The sequence below is a fragment of the Grampus griseus genome (genome assembly GCF_964374135.1).
Source record: "Grampus griseus genome assembly, chromosome: 9".
Taxonomy (NCBI): Eukaryota; Metazoa; Chordata; class Mammalia; order Artiodactyla; family Delphinidae; genus Grampus; species Grampus griseus.
Genome location: NC_139003.1, coordinates 25,038,262 through 25,057,167, shown reverse-complemented (window position 1 = coordinate 25,057,167; position 18,906 = coordinate 25,038,262). Strand labels below are relative to the sequence as shown.

The 18,906-nt window shown below is 34.4% G+C and overlaps 1 protein-coding gene across 3 annotated transcripts in view; it reads right to left on the bottom strand.

The window, feature by feature from the left end:
- Positions 1-18,906, bottom strand: part of GRM8 (glutamate metabotropic receptor 8) — a gene marked incomplete at both ends in the record, with an annotated part of 755,346 nt that overhangs the window by 162,698 nt on the left and 573,742 nt on the right. The gene's annotated exons all lie outside the window — the stretch shown is intronic.

Sequence of the window (18,906 nt, the reverse complement as noted above, 5' to 3'; positions counted from 1 at the left end):
TGCTACAAAACTATCCCTTTTCCTTCTCATAACCACCTGTGCTATTGGGTAAGCAGGAAAAAATAAGAAAGGTAAAAATACAATCAGTTAATTTAGTCATTTTTAGCACCCTTAAAAGAAGAATGAATATATGAGATTAAAGTCATTGACCAAATGCCATAGGAAATAGCAACTTTCATCAGAATCCACTTCCCCCACTCTGGATGACTAACAGTTTCATGTCGCACACATCCAACATTTTCCTCCCCGTCGCTTCAGCTTGTCTCAGACTTTCTCACGGAGGAAAAGCAGCAACAGGACAAAGACCCCCTCCTCACTCCCCAACAAAACGTACAGCCTACCTGCATCTATGCTCATATGATCGCTTCCCTCCTGCTGAAACACACGTCCCTCATCCAATCAAAGGCGTATTCCTCCTCTAGTGCTAGGACCCCCCTTCACTCTCACTCTCTGTGCACTTTGTCTCACAGTTATCTTCTTTCTTTTACATCAGCAGATTTAGACTGTCTGCAGTGGTCCCTTCAGTTTACAACTGAGTTCTCATAGCTCTCATCTTAAAAAAAAAAAAAAAAGCAAGCAAGCAAATCCCATTACTAACCTTACTGCCTCATTTATCTACTCTCCTTAGCAGTAAAATAAAACTTTTTGAGTGAGCTGTCCTCACTCTGTTTTCTTATTTCCCATTAACACGTCAGACCATGTTAATTTGAAATGTAACTTCATACCTCCACTGATGAGTCTCAAATGTATACACCTAGCCCTGAGTGCAGACTTACCAATTAACTGTATCTCCACTTGGTTGTTTGACAACCATCTTACACTTTACATATCCAGACACAACAGTCCTCACTCAAAACACGTTCCCCACAGTCTTTTTCCTCTTAGTAAGGAGCTGAGGGCTGTCTATCCATTCAATCAATTCAAAAACCTAAGTTAAAACCCCACATATAAGTGTAAAACACAGAGTGAACATAAACTATGGACTTTAGCTAATAGCAATGTATATCAATATTGGTTCATTAATTGTAATGAATGTACTACATTAATACAAAACATTAATAACTGGAGAAACTGTGTGTGTGGAAGTGTGGAACATGGGAACCTTCTGTACTATCTGCTCAATTTTTCTGTAAATATAAAGTTGTTCTTCAAAGAAGTTTTAAAAAGTAAAAGAAATAAGAAAATTATTTTCATTAAAGCATTTGTGTAACCCAATATATGCAAAGCATTATGACATCAAAATATAAACAATATACAAACATTAATGAGATACTTTATACTTTTTTATATATCACATCTTCAAACTCCTGTGTATCTTAGACTCACAGATAATTGCTATTTGGACTAGCTGTATTTCAAAGCTCAATAGCCACATCCCTATTTAATAGTGCAGGCCTAAAAGACTAATGATTTCAGCAGTTATTGCTCTAACCCTCCAGCCACTGGGGAAGAAGTCCATGGCTGAGCCTTTCTGATCTGGCCTCCACTTCAATTTCAACTGGACCGACTCCCCACCCCCGCCTTCAACAGTTTCTCCCCTAAAAAGGTGTGGATTCATCCAAGTCTGACCCATGGCTCACTGGAGGCCAGAACTGGAGATAAGATCCTAAAATAAAATTCAAATTGCCCCAGTGGTAAAAACAAACAAACAGCCCACATCTAAGACATTAACAGGTCCTGTCGCCAAAACATATCCAGAATTTCCCCATTCTCTCCATTTCCTCTTCTCTGCACTGGTCCAAGCTACTGTGATCTCTCCCTGAACTCCTAGCCCATATCTATGTTCACAGTGGTAACAACAATCCACTCTCCGTCCTGCGGCCAGAGTGATACTGTGAAACGCACATCAAGTCAGACGGCTCCTCTCCCTAAAATCATGCAGTGGCTTCCCATTTCACTAAAATAAAACCTAAAGTGTTTATCACGGCCCTTAAGGCCTTGTTAATTCTCCAGTCACTTGTTTCTATACTTCATCCACCCTGGGATCCTTCCGTTCCTCAAACACATGACGTTTGCTCTATTTCAGTATTTTGGTGTTTCTTGTTCTCTCTCTCCTTCTCACTTTCTCCAATGCTCTTCCCACTTGGATCTTTGCATGGCCGGGCTCCTTCTCATCGTTTAACACACACACACTACTAAATATAAAATAGATAACGAACCTACTGCATAGAAATAGAAAGGACCTACTGCATAGCACAGGGAACTATACTCGATATTTTGTAATAACCTATAAGGGAAAAGAATCTGAAATGGTTTTCTTTATCTGATTATTTTAGTGTGTGAAACAAATAGGACAAGGAATGCTGTTGAATGGCATTTCTAATTCTCTCAGCCAACCCTCCTTCTTGATTTTTCCATCAAGAAACTGAACTGACGGGCTTCCCTGGTGGCGCAGTGGTTGAGAGTCCGCCTGCCGATGCAGGGGACACGGGTTCGTGCCCCGGTCCGCGAAGATCCCACATGCCGCGGAGCAGCTAGGCCCTTGAGCCATGGACGCTGAGAAGAAACTGAACTGACAATTGTACTTTCTCTTCTGGAAATGTCTTTATGATCTTGCCTTAAAGGTGTTTTAAGAATGAAAAGTGTCATTATCAGGAATGAATAGCACAATTTGAGAAGTAGAAATACAACCTGTAATTGTACTGATGGTACTCAAATAAGCTAATTGAATGTTTAAAATAAGAAAAAATCCATTATTTAGTGATGCACATTTCAGGGAAGCAGATGAATTAAGAGGTTTAAATAAAATCTCTTATAAGAAAAGTGACCGAAGAGATGATAAAAATATCAAATGTTTATTTAAAGGAAAGAAATGCGAAAGAATATGTATTAATTAGGCGATATTAAGTAATACATTTTAAGAGGAATTTGGGAACAAACCGAAATGTGTTGCAATCCTCGGATCTCAGTATATTTTCATTTCCTGACAGAAAACCTCTCTTTATCTAGAGCAAGTTCAGCCTTTTATTGTTTCCTTCGTGGGGGTATTTAATACCTAATAGATCTTTATTTGTATACATAACTTCCATTATAAGTTTTAATTAATCATTGTATTTCTAACAGTGCTACATTTATGAGTACCTTTATGAAAGTGTGAGAGTGTGTGTGTGTGTGTGTGTGTGTGTGTGTGTGTACATATATTCTTGCTTTTTCAAATCTGCTGTGTACCAGGAGGATGTCTCTGACTATCTAGTCCAATGTGTTGCTGGAAAAGAAAAAAAGATGCTTTTACCATCTAGATTTAAAATTGTCAAATTTATTAATTTTTATAATGAATGCTTACTAAGAAGTTTAAAATTTTGCTTTCAACATTCACATTTTTAATTTACCCACAGTTGACTTATGGTGTGAGGTCGGTATACAATTCACCTTTTTCCTATACTGATTATCATTTTATCAGCACTACTCCCCTTTTCTGAATGACTAGACAGATGCTTCTCTTTTATACCTGTTACATAGAGAATGTGTCTTTTTCTGGCCTTTCCCTCCTATTCCATTAATTCATTTGTCTCTCTTTGACCCAACATCATACTGTATAAATTACTAAATTCCATAATAAGACTGATAATGGTATGGCAAGCCCCCACTCCCTATTCTTCTTTCTCAGAAGTATTCTGACTTGTCTTTGCTTTAGACTCTTCTGTATACAATGCAGAACCATCTTTTTAAGTTCCCTGAACAATCCTATTTAGATTATGATTGGAAAATATATAATATCTATAAATCAATTGGGGAAGATTTGATACCTTTATAATATCTTCCTATCCATGAGCATAAGTTGTCTCTTGGTTGTTTGGATCTTCTTCTGCAAGATCTAATGTAGTCTTATAATTTTCTTTCCACAGCACTTAACCATTTTTTTGTAGACTTACTCCTAGGTAATTAATATTCTCTGATGCCATTGTAAATGGTGGCCTAAATTATATTATCTACTACTCTGCTGCTAGTATAGAGAATTCAGCTGAAGGTTGTTTTTTTGCTTGTTTGCTTTTGTTTTGTTTTGTTTTGTGTTACTCTTTTATCCAGTCCAGAGGTGATTCTATCACCCAGGGGTATTTAGAAATGTATGGAGACATTTTTGGATTTTGCCGCTGGGGGAGTGCAACTACTGGTGACTTGTGGAAGAGGCCGGGGTGCTACTAAACATTCTACAATGCACAGGACATCCACCTCCAATAAAGAATTATCTAGTTCAAAATGTCAGTAGTTTTAAGGTTGAAAAACCCTTGTGAAACTCTTTTTATTATACTTAAGGATTTATCTCTATAAATTCTTAAAACTTCTTTAATTTCTATGTAAAGAATCATGTTAACTGCAAATAATTACAATTTCATTTTATCCTTAACAATTCTTATGCCTCCAATCTTTTTCTTTCTTCCTTTTTTACTGCACTATCTAGGACTTTCAATGCAATTTTGACATGAAGTGGCAATAGTGCACATTCTTATACTTCTTCTAACCTTTAAAGAATATTTCCCACATTCTTCATTTAGGATTATGTTTGATCTAGGCATTTTGTAGGTGTTTCTTATCAATTTAAGAAAGTCCCTTTTATCCTACATGTACTAGATTTTTTTTATCATGAGTATATTTTTAGTGTTAGCAATGTATTTTATACATCTTTTGAGACAAAATATTTTTCTTTTAATCTGTTACTATAGTGAGTTACATTTATACATTTTTCAGTTATGTCATGGAAGCTTGGGATGGATCCAACTTGGTTTCAATATTTTTTGCACTGCTGGATTCAATCAGTTAATATTTTGTTTAGAATCTTTATATTCATACTCATAAGTGAGATGGAACTATAATTTTCTTTCTTATAATTTCCTTTTCGTTTTGGTTCCAGGGTTATACTGGCCACATAGAATAAATTGGAAAATAATCCTTTTTTTTCTTTTCTCTGCAAGAGTTTGTATAAAATTGTAATAATATCTTCCTTGAAAGTTTTATAGAACTCACCTGGAATTACCCCAGATACCATCAAGAGAGTGAATAAATCAATTGTGGCATATGGAATATTTACACAATGGAATATTATACTGCAGTCAAAATGAATGAACTACAGAGACAGCCATAAATCTGGATGAATCTTAGCAATATAACATTAAGTGAAAAACGAAAGTACCAAATATACATTTTACAAAGGTATAAATGATTAACATTTTAAAAATTTGTGTGCTTTTTTGGGAATACATATGCAAGACAAATCTATTTTAAAAGGTAGCAATGTTGACTGTTTGGGAGTAATGTGAGAATGGGTTGGTGATGGAAATACATGTTTGGATACAGCTTTTTATCACAATTCTAGTTTTGAGGGACAGGGGAGTATTTTCATAGATGCTTATTACGTTCTTTGAAACAACCAAATAACTAAATAACTAATTAAATAGATGAAAATGGACCTTGCATAGAACAATTATGAGCATGTGTCACTAGCCAAGGAACCAAGAGGAGAAAAGAGAAAAAGAGAGACAGAGAGAAGGGAGAGAGGGAGGAAGAAAGGAAGTAAGGAAGCAGAATGAAGAAAAGGGAGAAAAAAATGAATAAAAAAAAGAAAAGAGAGATATATTAAAAATTATAAAATAGCTCTGCTATTATGCCCTTGGAGAATACAAATACTTCCTAAGGGTCTATGAACCCAAACAAAATAGGTCACAAACAGAACAAGTCAAGCTTCTGTAAGAATTCCCAGTTTATAAAATATAATGTCTGGGATTAGAATTACATTATATTTTTAAGCCAAAAAGCTTAATTCACTTTTTATTATGAAGATTTCTCTGAAGAGTAAAATAAAGCTAAAATTCACCTCTTACCAGTTGAGTTATTACTTCATTTCTTGCTCAATATCAGATTGTTCTTTTATCTTGGGTTATGCATGCCTTTGTAATAATTCATTGTTTGAAATATCATTAAACACACAGCCTTTCAATATGGTTTGGAATTAATATTTTGTTAATATTTGCAAAATTACAGTAAGCCAGTCAAATACAGATAATTCTATAGGAACAAATGTCAAACTGTCTAAAGAAATAAAATATCAAACTAGAGAGATCTACTCATTTCTGACAATAATTTATATATTGAATTAAAAAGGATACCAAATCATTTATTTATAATGGATCTGATTTTCTGTAATTACACAAACTGTCAATGTATATTATGCCACTGTGATAAATGTGACTTGTCTATGTTACCATGGTGATTTGAGGTGTTTCTATTCAACACTGCATGCATAACAATGTGGAGCATAATCAAAAGAAACACTGAAATATGTAAGTAAAAAAACCATCATAAATTTTTTTAAAAAGTGTAGTTTGACTTTCACATATCCCTTTTAGAGGCTGATCCATTAAATGGATTAAAACAATAACTACTAAATAATATATTTTATTTCAAATATATATCGAATACTTACAAAAATTATTTTCTGCCAAAAATAAAATATGAATGATTACCATAAACTAGAACTCTCAATTCATATTCTCTGACCACTATTCAAGAATCTGAAATTTTTAACTAAAGCTTTAAAGAGAGTAAAATGTTAAAGCAAGACTAAGGAAGATAAACATCAAAAACTCCTAAAGATTTAGAAAAAACAATTAAGTACTCATGTTAATTAATCCTTAAGTCAAAGAGAAATAAAACTAAAATTATAGAGTACTATTTAACAGATACTAATATATTTCAAAACTAGAAGATATGGTCAAGCCTGTCCTCAGAGAGAAATTTAAAGGATTGAGGTTAAAAAGCACATGAAAAGATGCTCAACATCACTAATTATTAAAGAAATGCAAATCAAAACTACAAGGAGGTATCACCTCACCGGTCAGAATGGCCATCATCAAAAAATCTACAAACAACAAATGCTGGAGAGGGTGTGGAGAAAAGAGAACCCTCCTACACTGTTGGTGGGAATGCAAACTGGTACAGCCACTATGGAGAACAGTATGGAGGTTCCTTAAAAAACTGAAAATAGAGCTACCATATGATCCAGCAATCCCACTCCTGGGCATATATCTGGAGAAAACCATAATTCAAAGAGATACATGCACCCCAGTGTTCATTGCAGCACTATTTATAATAGCCAGGACATGGAAGCAACCTAATGTCCATCAACAGAGGAATGGATAAAGATGTGGTACATATAAACAATGGAATATTACCCAGCCATAAAAAGAACAAAATAACACCATTTGCAGCAACATGGATGGACCTAGAGATTCTCATACTGAGTGAAGTCAGACAGAGAAAGACAAATATCATATGATATCGCTTATATGTTGAATCTTAAAAAAGGCTACAATTGAACTTATCTACAAAACCAAAATAGAGTTACAGATGTAGAAAATAAACTATGGTTACCGGGGGGGGGGGGGTAAGAGGCGGAGGGAGGGATAAACTGGAAGATTAGGATTGACACATACACACTACTATATATGAAATAGATAACTAATGAGAATCTGCTGTATAGCACAGGGAACTCTACTCAATACTCTGTAATGGCTTATGTGGGAAAAGAAGCTAAAAAAGAGCAGATATATGTATTTGTATAACAAATTCACTTTGCTGTACACCTGAAACTAACACAACATTGTAAATCAATTATACTCCAATAAAAATTTTTTAAAAAGAATTGAAAGTTTTTATTGTTGCACACGACCTAGATGTATTTATAGAAAAAGATCTTTATAATCGTGAAATGATAAATGGCTTTTTAAGCATGACATCAAGTAAAAACTACTAAGGAAATAATAATTTTAACAACATAAAATTTAAAGTTTCTGAATACCAAAAAAACTTATTTTTTTTTAAATAAAAAATAGAAACAATGTAAACATATATCAATCAAGGCATGGATAAATAATGACACATCCATACAATGGAATATAATGATGTAGCCATTAAAATTATAATATAAATAGTTATTATTATTATGGAGAGATTCCATGGTATACTTTTACTTTAAGAAGGATTACTCACACCCACTAGGATGGCTATATTTGTCAAAAATGGAAATTAACAAGTGTTTTTGAGAATGTGGAGAAATTGGAACCTTCATATACTGCTGGTGGGAACGTAAAACAGTGTAGCCACTGTGGAAAAGGATTTGGTGATTCCTCAGAAAGTTTAACGTAAAGTTACTGTATGATCCAGCAATTCCGCTTCTTGGTATACACCCAAGAGAACTGAAAACATGTTCACATAAAAACTTGTACACACAGATTTACGGCAGCATTATTCATAATAGCCAAAGAGTGGAAACAATCCTAAAGACACTAAATGATGAATGGAAAAATGCAATATAATATATTCATACAATATTCAGCTTTAAGAAGAATCATATGTGCTACAATAGGCATGAACCTTGAAATCATTATGTTAAGTAAAGATGCCAGTCACAAAAGGTCATGTATGCTTCCATTTGTATGAAATATCCACAATAGCAAATCCATAGAGTCAGAAAGTAGATTAGTGCTTGTCAGGGGCTGGATGGGGGACAAAATGGGGAGGTTCTGTTAATAGGCATGGAGCTTCTTTCTGGGGTGATGAAAACATTCTGGAATTATAGTGATGATGGTTATACAACCCTATGGACAAGCTAAAAACTTCTAAATTGTATAATTTAAAATGATGAATTTTATGGTGTGTGAATTAGGTCTCAATTTTTTAAAATTACAGGTTAACATATAACATTATCTCATTTTATATTATATATGTGTAATGTAGGTGGATGATAGATGGATGGATAATGGACATATGATAGATATAGATATATAGATAGATAGATAGATAGATAGATAGATAGGAAGAATAGGATGTAAGTACATATTTTGAAAGATAAGCACCTAAAAAGTTATCTTTGGTCAGTGAAATGAAAACTGACCTACATTTTCTTCTTTATTATTTTCTCTATTTCCTGAAATAAATGTCTTATTTTTATTAAAAAACAAACAAAAACCCAAACCAAAAAACTGTGTTTTCTTTAAAATATAGTAAAGACCTTGGAAGAAAAGAATAAGGTGTCTTTTGGTAAAATCTACACTTCATATCAATGGCTAAAACACACAGATATTAGCAGAGAGAGAAGTAGCTCTCAGAGTCTGCTGATAGCAATGTTCTCCCCTACACAACTGAGAAGTAATATGGGAGAGTCTGGTTAAGTTACTCTGATTCTGTAAAAAAAAAAAAAAAAAAAATTGCAGTTCACCAATGAGTTCAGCGCAGGTGAGTCGGGTAGCTTATCTCTGAGAAGATCCCCAATAGTATTCCTGCATTTTTGTCTAAAAAATGTTAGCACCTGAAAAAAAATGGAGGTGTATGTTGAATAATTAATGATAGCTAACACTGATGTTTCTGAAGATTTTGATATTATACACTTTGGGCCTGGGTCTGCAAATACTCGGAACTCTTGAATGACAAAATCTTTTTGGTTAAAATGAAAACAACTTTGTACTAAAACAAATGGTTGAGATAGTATTCATTACACTGATATTCTTGTATAATTTAATCTTAATTTTTGAAGACCTTTAAATAGCTAAAAACACATTTTTTTTCCTAAAAAGCATTAGGAATTCTTAAGCTCCATATCCAAAAAAATGTGTATTAAAATAACTTCCTTTTTAATAACTATGTGGTTCATAAGGAGTATCCATATTAACAAGGGATTTAAGTCTCCATTTTACAATTAGTTTAGTTTAGCCTTTACATCAATTACAAACAATCAATTTCTCATATGTTCTAGTACATGGATCAAAAGTATAGGAAAGAATAACGCTATATGTTTTAAATCTATGTTTATAAAAATTTCCTGGTATATTAATTATTATAGTTTTGTATTGGAATGCTATATAGAAATTAGTTTTAATTAGGAATAAACTTCTTGGTTCCATTTAAAAAGAGAAGTGGGTGTATTATTCATGATCATTAGAGAAACAATCTGTTGTCATTTTAAAGTTCTATTTTATGGAAACACACTGGGTTAAAAAACTAATTAAGGAATTAAGAGCAAATAGAAGTATTTTAAAGTGGTTCTAAATATGTCTGTGAACATAAAAAGTTAGTTCTCTGCCCAGGACATCAGCAGCTCTCTCTCTTTTTAACTGCTTCCCATTACCCAGGTCACAGCACCACAAAAAATATGTCCTAAGGAATATCTGACCCTACCTTGGGAATTTCTCTAGGCTTTGCCTATTTCCTCCTTTTCATTCATCAACTGAAGGGGTTTCCTAATTCCACAAGCTGTGAATGGTTTCTCATTTTCCTTGTTACCTTTGCATTTCAAAACTCAGCTCCAGACTATTTAATCTCAGTGTTGATTTACACCCCTATAGGGATCTGCCTCTCATATTTGCTACTGACTACAAGCTCCAAATTAGTATCGCAGACTGCTTTCTAACCCAACCTAGTCCTTCTAGTCACCTAGAACCTGGCCCTCGTCAACTTTCCCCCCTTGGCCTTTCTGCCCTTCCAGGGCAATCGTACCTCATCGTTGTCTCCATTGACATCATCACCAACATCATCAACCAGCTTTGAGTCCTTAGTACTTGCTGAACATTGTGGATATACACAAACTTAAGGTTACCCTTTACTTAAGTTGATCCATGAGATCTTAGTGATTTTATCTTTCTTTAAAGCAGTGTTGTTAATGTTGACTTTTAATGATGGAATGTTAAATAATGAACATGAGTGGCAGGATCAGACATCTCTCCAAAGGGAGAAGGGTCTAGTGGTTGAAAGAGCAAAGCTTTAGAATCAATCATGCCATAGCTCATGGACCACTGAGAAAGTGTCACTGCATATGTTCCCTCTTCTGCATGAGGTGAATATCACTTACATCATAAGGTAGCTGGAGGATTAAAAGATATAACATTTTTAAAAAATCATGTTAATAATTATCATAGACCCCATCCCTCAGTGCCATGTCTATAAAAAAAGTAGAATAAATCAATAACTTTGTTCAACCAAAAAATTAATTAACTAAAAATCTATTTCTCCCATTGATATAATCAATTAAGGGTGTAAAAAAATTAAACAAGGTGACATTTCATTTTTGTCAACATGAATTTCCATTTGAAAGGAGTTAATGCCTTATAGCTATTTATGTTCATAGTGGTGATTAATATCAAATTTCTGCATTTCACTCTATATTTAGCTAATTGAGAATTGATCTGTTGAATACCGCCAAAATTATGAATATGTAATAATCAAAAACATTAAACCCAACTAACCCGTTACTCTGAGCTTTGAAGACCAAGCTTCATGGAGGTTTAATGTAATTATTTGTTTCTGTGCATAAAACTAAAATTTCAGTACATTACCAAATATATTCTTTCAAAATTAAAATTTTACACCAGATAAACTCTGAGGAGTATATTTTTTTATTTCCTGTTATGAATCTCACATTAAAAAAAATACCTTTACCTGAGAACTCTGGCATATCATTAGAATTAGCACAGTTAGTAAAGTAGCATGTCAACATGCATAATACATGTGATGTATGTGTTCATCACGTCACATACAGGGAGACAAGTTGATCCCTTCATTGCACTGCATGACACTGGGATTACAGGGGCACCTTTCAGAGTTCTAAATTAATGTCATTCAGCTTAACCATGAGTTTACTCACTCACTGTAATAATAACATGATTAAATAATTAATTTACTCCTCTACTCAAATAATATTAGACTTCCTAAATACAGACAAGCATTTACATATCATAAAGTCATAAAATCAGAGAGTCAAATAGTGGTTATTAGGGGTTAGGGGGATGGGGGAAATGGGGAGGTGTTGGTCAAAGAGTACAAAGTTTCAGTTATGCAAGATGAATAAGTTGTAGAAATCTAATGTATAACATATGGCATTTGGTTAACAATACTGCAAGAGTTGACTCTAATGTAAACTATGGACTTTAATTAATAATAATGTATCAATAATGGTTCATTAATTATAACACATATATCACACCAATGCAAAATGTTACTAATAGGCAAAACTGAGGGCCAGCAGGGAGAGGGGTAATAAATGGGGACTTCACTTTTTGCTCAATTTTTCTGTAAACCTAAAACTGCTCCAAAAAATAAAGTCTACAAAAATAGCATATAAAAAAAAAAAAAAAAGAAGTGGTACATATATACAATGGAATATTACTTAGTCATAAAAAAGAATGAAATAATGCCATTTGCGGCAACATGGATGGACCTAGAGATTGTCATACTGAGTGAATAAGTCAGAGAAGGACAAATATCATATGATATCACTTATATGTGGAATCTAAAAAAATCGTACATGTGAACTTATTTACAAAACAGAAATAGAGTTACAGATGTAGAAAACAATCTTATGGTTACCAGGAGGGAGGGGAGGGGGGGATAAATGGGAGATTGGAATCGACACATACACACTACTGTATATAAAATAGATAACTAATATGGACCAACTGTATAGCACAGGGAACTCTACTCAGTACTCTGTAATGACCTATATGGGAAAAGAATCTAAAAAAGAGTGGATATATGTATATTGTATAACGGATTCACTTTGTTGTACAGCAGAAACTAACACAACATCGTAAATCAACTATACTTCAGTAACAATTTAAAAACAGTACTGCATTATATGCTTGAACTTCTGCTCAGAGCGTAGCTCCTATAAATCCTCTTACCACACAAACAAAATAATTTTGCAAAAAGTATAAATAAATAAAAGGGGCAAGAGGAAACTTTTGGAGGTAATGAATAAATTTATGGCCTTGACTGTGGTATGGTTTCACTAGTATATACTTATCTCTAAACTCATTAAGCGGTATACATTAAATATGTACAGCTTTTTGTTTTGTATGTCAATCACACCTCAATAAAGTGGTTTTTAAAAATTCACTACCAAAACCATAAGCATTCCTCTTTTAGAAAGCTGGATATCCCAGATTAATGGTGATAGCTCTCCAAATTTTTTTTAATTCATAAGATGAAGTTCTAAATGTTCCCAAACAAATGTCTGAAAATAGTAATAACAAAACTATTATTTGGAATTTTCATGAAGCTCTGTTTTTCTTCCTTTGAAATTGCTGAATGTTTTATGCTTTCTTATTTAAATGTCTCCAGATACTGAGCTCTCAGAAGTTTATAGAAGCACTAAACTTTATGACTAAAAAACCCTCAGAAACTTATGTAAAATATATATTTTGTATTTTGTAGTCCTGAGAATAGCCTAGGAGAATACTGTCTATAATAGATACTAGACAGCAAGACCCTTCAAGTCTCGTATCTGAAGAAAAACAAAATCAGAAGACATACTTCTGGTCTGGTTTTTCTTTTCAGTCATCTGAAAGCCTGTAGAAATTCTATCTATATCTGTTAGCTACCCCATAATTAATTAATTTGTTCTTATACCCTAATTAAGTTCAAATACAAAATGGGAAATTAGAAAAAATAACAAAAGCACAATTGTGGAAAGTAGCTTTAAAAACATGGATGCCTTTGTAATGACACATCTTTCTATTCATTTTTCATTACATTTAACTTTTGTCACACTAGTTTCTAAAGTTCCTTAGCTTCTCAGTGAAAATGAACTTATTGCAACAGTTATACCAGATCTAAAGGATAAGTTGTAATGTTACCTGGCAACAACCAATAATCAGATTGTCTCATTGAGGAAGGGGAAAAATTAGTGTTCACATTTTCTTGGTCCATAGTCTAGTCTGCTGAGTATACAGAAGGAAACTGTATCCAAGGGCCAACACCCAATAAGATATGCTCCATCTAGTCATTGCCTTTTCAAAACCAAGCTCATGTAATTGACCACCTTTATCATCGAAAATAGGAGGAAGCAGAATATTGTCAAATACCAGATGAAATGAGCTGAATGTTAGTGTTGGAGAACAATGCTGTTTCTATTTTTAACAAAATATTCATTATAGAGATATTCATATTTATTGTAAAAAATTTGAAAGTCAAGATAAGCAAAAGAAAGATAGAATAAAAAATGAATATTGGCCCATCATCCTACTATAATTTAGTGAAAATAGTTATTATTTGAACTACATTTTTTCCTATTATATCTACAGCTATCTATTAAAGAAACAATGATATAATACTATCTATGCAGTTTTAAATCCTTCCTTTTTCAATTAACAATAATTATGGAAAACTCTATATGTCAATATATAACGATCACTAATATAATTTTATTGGCTATACATTTATTCTGTTTCTATATCTACCATATTTTACTTAACCAATTTCATAGTGGTGGATACTTATATCATTGCCAATTATTTGGTCATATAACAATATTGCCCCAAAAAATCTCATGCTTATTACTTTTTCTAATAGTCTGCTTTTTAAAAAATTTCTTTATCTGGGCTTGCTGTGTCAAAGTGAACAAATATTTCAAATTCTGATGTGAGTAATTTCCTTCTAGGAATTTTACATCCAAATGGCAGTGCCAATGAATAATTGCTACTATTTATATAATATGAAAAAGCCTTAAGAATTATTCTAGGATGCAAACACACACACACACTTTTTTCTCTGGCCTATTTGTGTGCAGTGCTTAATGTTCACACAAATTACCCATGATATTTTTTCAAAAGCAGACTCTAATTTAGTGGGTCTGGGGTGGAGTCAAAACGTCTCCATCTGTAACATGTCTAACAAGCTCCCAGGTGATAACAGCCTTGCTGATCTGCATCCCATGTTTTGAGTAGCAAAAGCTTACAGATTTAACAATGTATTGTTACAAGATAATCAGGAAAGTTTTTCACCTCCACGTCTGCACATCACTGATGGTTAACCTAAATTCCACCGACTTCTAAGGGCTCTATAAAAGAGCTTTATGAAATGTTTATACCACCTGCAATAGTTAGTAAACAGGGTGCATGTGAAAATGCATTATTCTGGAGAGAACAAGTACTTTAATCTAAAATTCAAAGGGGTCATGACACCAAATAGCTTGTTGATGATTTTTTTATTCTGCTTTACGGACTGATCAAGGTGTGCTCCAAAATTCCATCTACGTGCCAGATCCCTCCTCCCAAGGTCTTTCCCAAAGAAACACCACGGCAGTTGACTAGTCCACAATCACTGCAGCCTTCTCTCTCAGTGCATTTGTGTAGCACAGCACAGATAATCTAAAAAAGGGTATTTATTGGCTTAAGGAATAAATGAATTTTCAAAACATTTGGGATAATTAAAACTGCTCTTAAAGCAGCCCCCTGTGAAGCTGCTGTGAAACATAAGGATATCAGCTCAATACTGTTGACTCGGAATTGCCATAATTGTTAACTGGCTTCTGGTTAAAGCATTAGCAACACGGTGTTGGAGAAGCCAAGCATTCCTGTATTTTTCAAATTGAGATGTCAGTCCTTTTGAGAATAGTGGGATGTATGATTTATCTCCCTGAGAGAAACACATTGTGAATTGAAAACCTATTTTTGAAACAGTCACAACATTTGGGGGGAAAGAGGCTGTGATAACCAAAGAAAAAGAAAAACACAGTTCTTTAAGTATACATAATCAAATAAACTAAAATCTCTATGGAACAAAAATAAATAAGGACTCTTCTGGAGATGGATGGTGGTGAGAGTTGCACAGCTCTGCCAATGCAGTTAATGCCACTGTTCACTTAAAAATGATCAAAATTATACACTTTGTTATGTATATTTCACAATTTTAAACAAACAAATAAAAGAATAAACAAATAAATAAAGACTTCAGATATTTCCAGATACCAAAAACCCAAAAAGCAAATACAATAACGGCTTAGAAACTGTTGCTTTGCTCAAAAATGCCTGTCTTTCCTTGTACAGAAAACTACAACATAGAATATTAATGTCTCTCTGAAACATGTGGCTAGAAAAGAAGCATTAGCCTGTTGTTTAAGCCAAATGTAATTTGGGTAATTGTGTTCTAGCTGCCTCAAAGTCCCCTAAAGTCTCTCATAATCTGTGTCACTTCTATGCTTAATCTGTTTACAGCAGTCCACGCTCTTTCAAGAGGTCATTACCATCTGCCCCTAAGGTGGCTGCATTTCAGCAGGAGGGGACATTATTCCTATTACAGAAGTACCCAACATGAACAATTATCCCCCGGAAGGTTGCTGATGCAAATTTACCTGGAAGCACCTGGGAAAGAAATGGGAAGTCTCCATAAAGACAGGTCATTGTTAGAAGTGATCAAATTAGCCCCCTGTTCTTCCTAACTCCTGAAGTTTGGCTTAATCAATACTCTTTCAGGATGGAAGTACACTTTGTAAAAAATTTTAAAAGAGCATTTTATGTAAGACTTTTCTGTAACATGAGTACGTTTACTATTATATTTTGAAAGAAATGATACATCTACCTTTTGAAAATAAACTTGTATTAGGTGCTAAAATATATTTTTTGTTTTGTCTTATAATCCTGGATTCCCTAAATATCACTGTTTAATTTTAATACTTTCCTTCCCCCCGTTACAGCTCTGTATAGGGCCAACTCCATCCAGAAGCAGAAGAAATACATCTTATGTGACCCAGACGCCTCCAGAAATCTTCTTACTGCTCCAGCACAAGGCAGCGAATTCCTACTATTAGCATAATTATTTAGATTAAGCAGAAGGTTATGTGTAAAATGCAACAGTATTGCTCTGGCAGGTTAACCTACTAACTTTTTTATACATTGGCACAGAAAACTGTATCTGTTAATTCGATCAGTGCAAGATTCTGATGGTTTGATGCATATGAACAAGCAGGTTTCTTCAGAAAGGTAATTCAGAGTATCGGAAGGCAGCCTGGGTGAGCATGTATGGACAGACATACAGAAGGCACTACAGAGCCAGATGGAGAGTCATAAATACTGCCAGCGGGATCGAAGAGGAATTGTCAGGTATTGTTCATTAGCATGTGCCTAGGATGATGTTTACCTGCTTCATCACGTAGTCTGTCTTGCGTCTCTGCTATACTTCTAGGTGCTAGTCTCCTTAATAAGTCAGCAACATCCCAGTCTAGACACTCTAGAGTTATTCTCATTCTTTCCCTGTATATTCATCTCAGTTTCTTCACGAAGTATGATCTTTGACTTCTCAAAAATTTCCCATGTATCTTTGTTTTTTTCCAGTCCCTTGAATGTACCCCCTTGAAACCTGATCTAGCCCATGAACTTTCGAAATGGTCTCTGTGGTCCTCCAACCAGCAGAGTGATGGCTCTGAAACACTAGTCAAATCATTTACTCAAAAACCTAGGATAGGACTTCCCTGGTGGTCCAGTGATTAAGACGCCGTGCTCCCAATGCAGTAGGTCCAGGTTTGATCCCTGGTCAGGGAACTAGATCCCGCCTGCTGCAACTAAAAGCTGGCGCGGCCAAATAAATAAATAAATATTAAACAACAACAACAAACCTAGAATGCCTCCTAACTGCCAATCAGATAAAGGTCAGTTTTGTTTAGCTGGCATTGGAAGCACCCCCATGCCCACCTTTGCACACTAATCTGGTCTCACTGCCTTTTCCATCTCACTTGCCACTGAATCCCACTGCACAATCTACTCTAGCCACTCAACATACACACTAGATACCCCTGGCGCAGCATCTGCTCTCCCAAAATGGCTGAAGTTTTTTGAACAACCCGAAATGCATGTCTGTCTTTTCTTCTGCTATCAAACTCCTAACCTTTTTCAAGTTCCTGTCCGAACGCCACCTCCTTGGTGCTTTCTTTTTTCCTGCCATTTGGAAATAACTTTAGCCCTTTGCTTGCCTCTCTCTTTATTAGATCTATTTAATTTTGCATGGAAGTGTAACTACTGACCATGTAGGACGTCTACTATCTCACATACTACGAACTGTATGAAGTAAGGATGTACCCTATCATCAGAAGCCATCGTGCCTTACACAAAGCAGATGCTTAGGAGACATTTATTGAATTTATTTCCAGCAGTGTAGGGTCCAAAGGCCAAGAGAAGAGTAATTCAAAAACAGTAGAGACAAATCGAAGGGACTTAGAGACAATGTGTCATGGGTATTCCATAGGATTATATCCAGGCTTCATTGTACCTTCCATGACAGTTTTCTGAATAGTCTCATTACATTAGTAAGGGGTCAATAAACCTTCTGGAAGTTGGTCTCCAGAAGGACTAGGTCATTTTGGAGTTATAGTCAAGCAAGAGGAGGCACTGGCAGGAGGATATTCCTTTCCCTCCAAGCCTAGGAAGAGTGGCATTCCGAAAGCAAAAGGTAACAACAGATGAATGGATAAAAAAGATGTGGTACATATATATGATGGAATATTACTCACCCATTAAAAAGAATAAAATAATAGCATTTGCAGCAACATGGATGGAACTAGAGATTATCATACTAAGTGAAGTAAGTCAGAAAGAGAAAGACAAATACCATATGATGTCACTTATCTGTGGAATCTAAAATGTGACACAGATGAACTTATCTACGAAACAGACTCACAGATACAGATAACAGACTTGTGGATGCCAAGGAGGAGGGAGGGGTGAGGGAGGGATGAACTGGGAGTTTGGGATTAGCAGATGCAAACTATTATATATAGAATGGATACACAACAAGGCCCTACTACAGCACAGGGAAGTATATTCAAAATCCTGTGATAAACCATAATGGGGAAGAATATGAAAAAGAATATATATATATGTATATATTCTGAATCACTTTGCTACACAGCAGGAATTAACACAACATTGTAAATCAACTATACTTGAATAAAATAAATTAAAAAACAATACAAAACAAAACAAAAGCAAAAGGTAAAACTGGGCTAAATTAAAGTAGCAAGACAAGGGCACAAATAGGAGACAATATTAATACCAATCATGATAAAACAAATAATGTATAATAGCAACACCTAGATTTTCATTAGCCAGTTCCTACAGTAATAGCTTTGTGTTGCGCAGCCTCAGAAGCTAT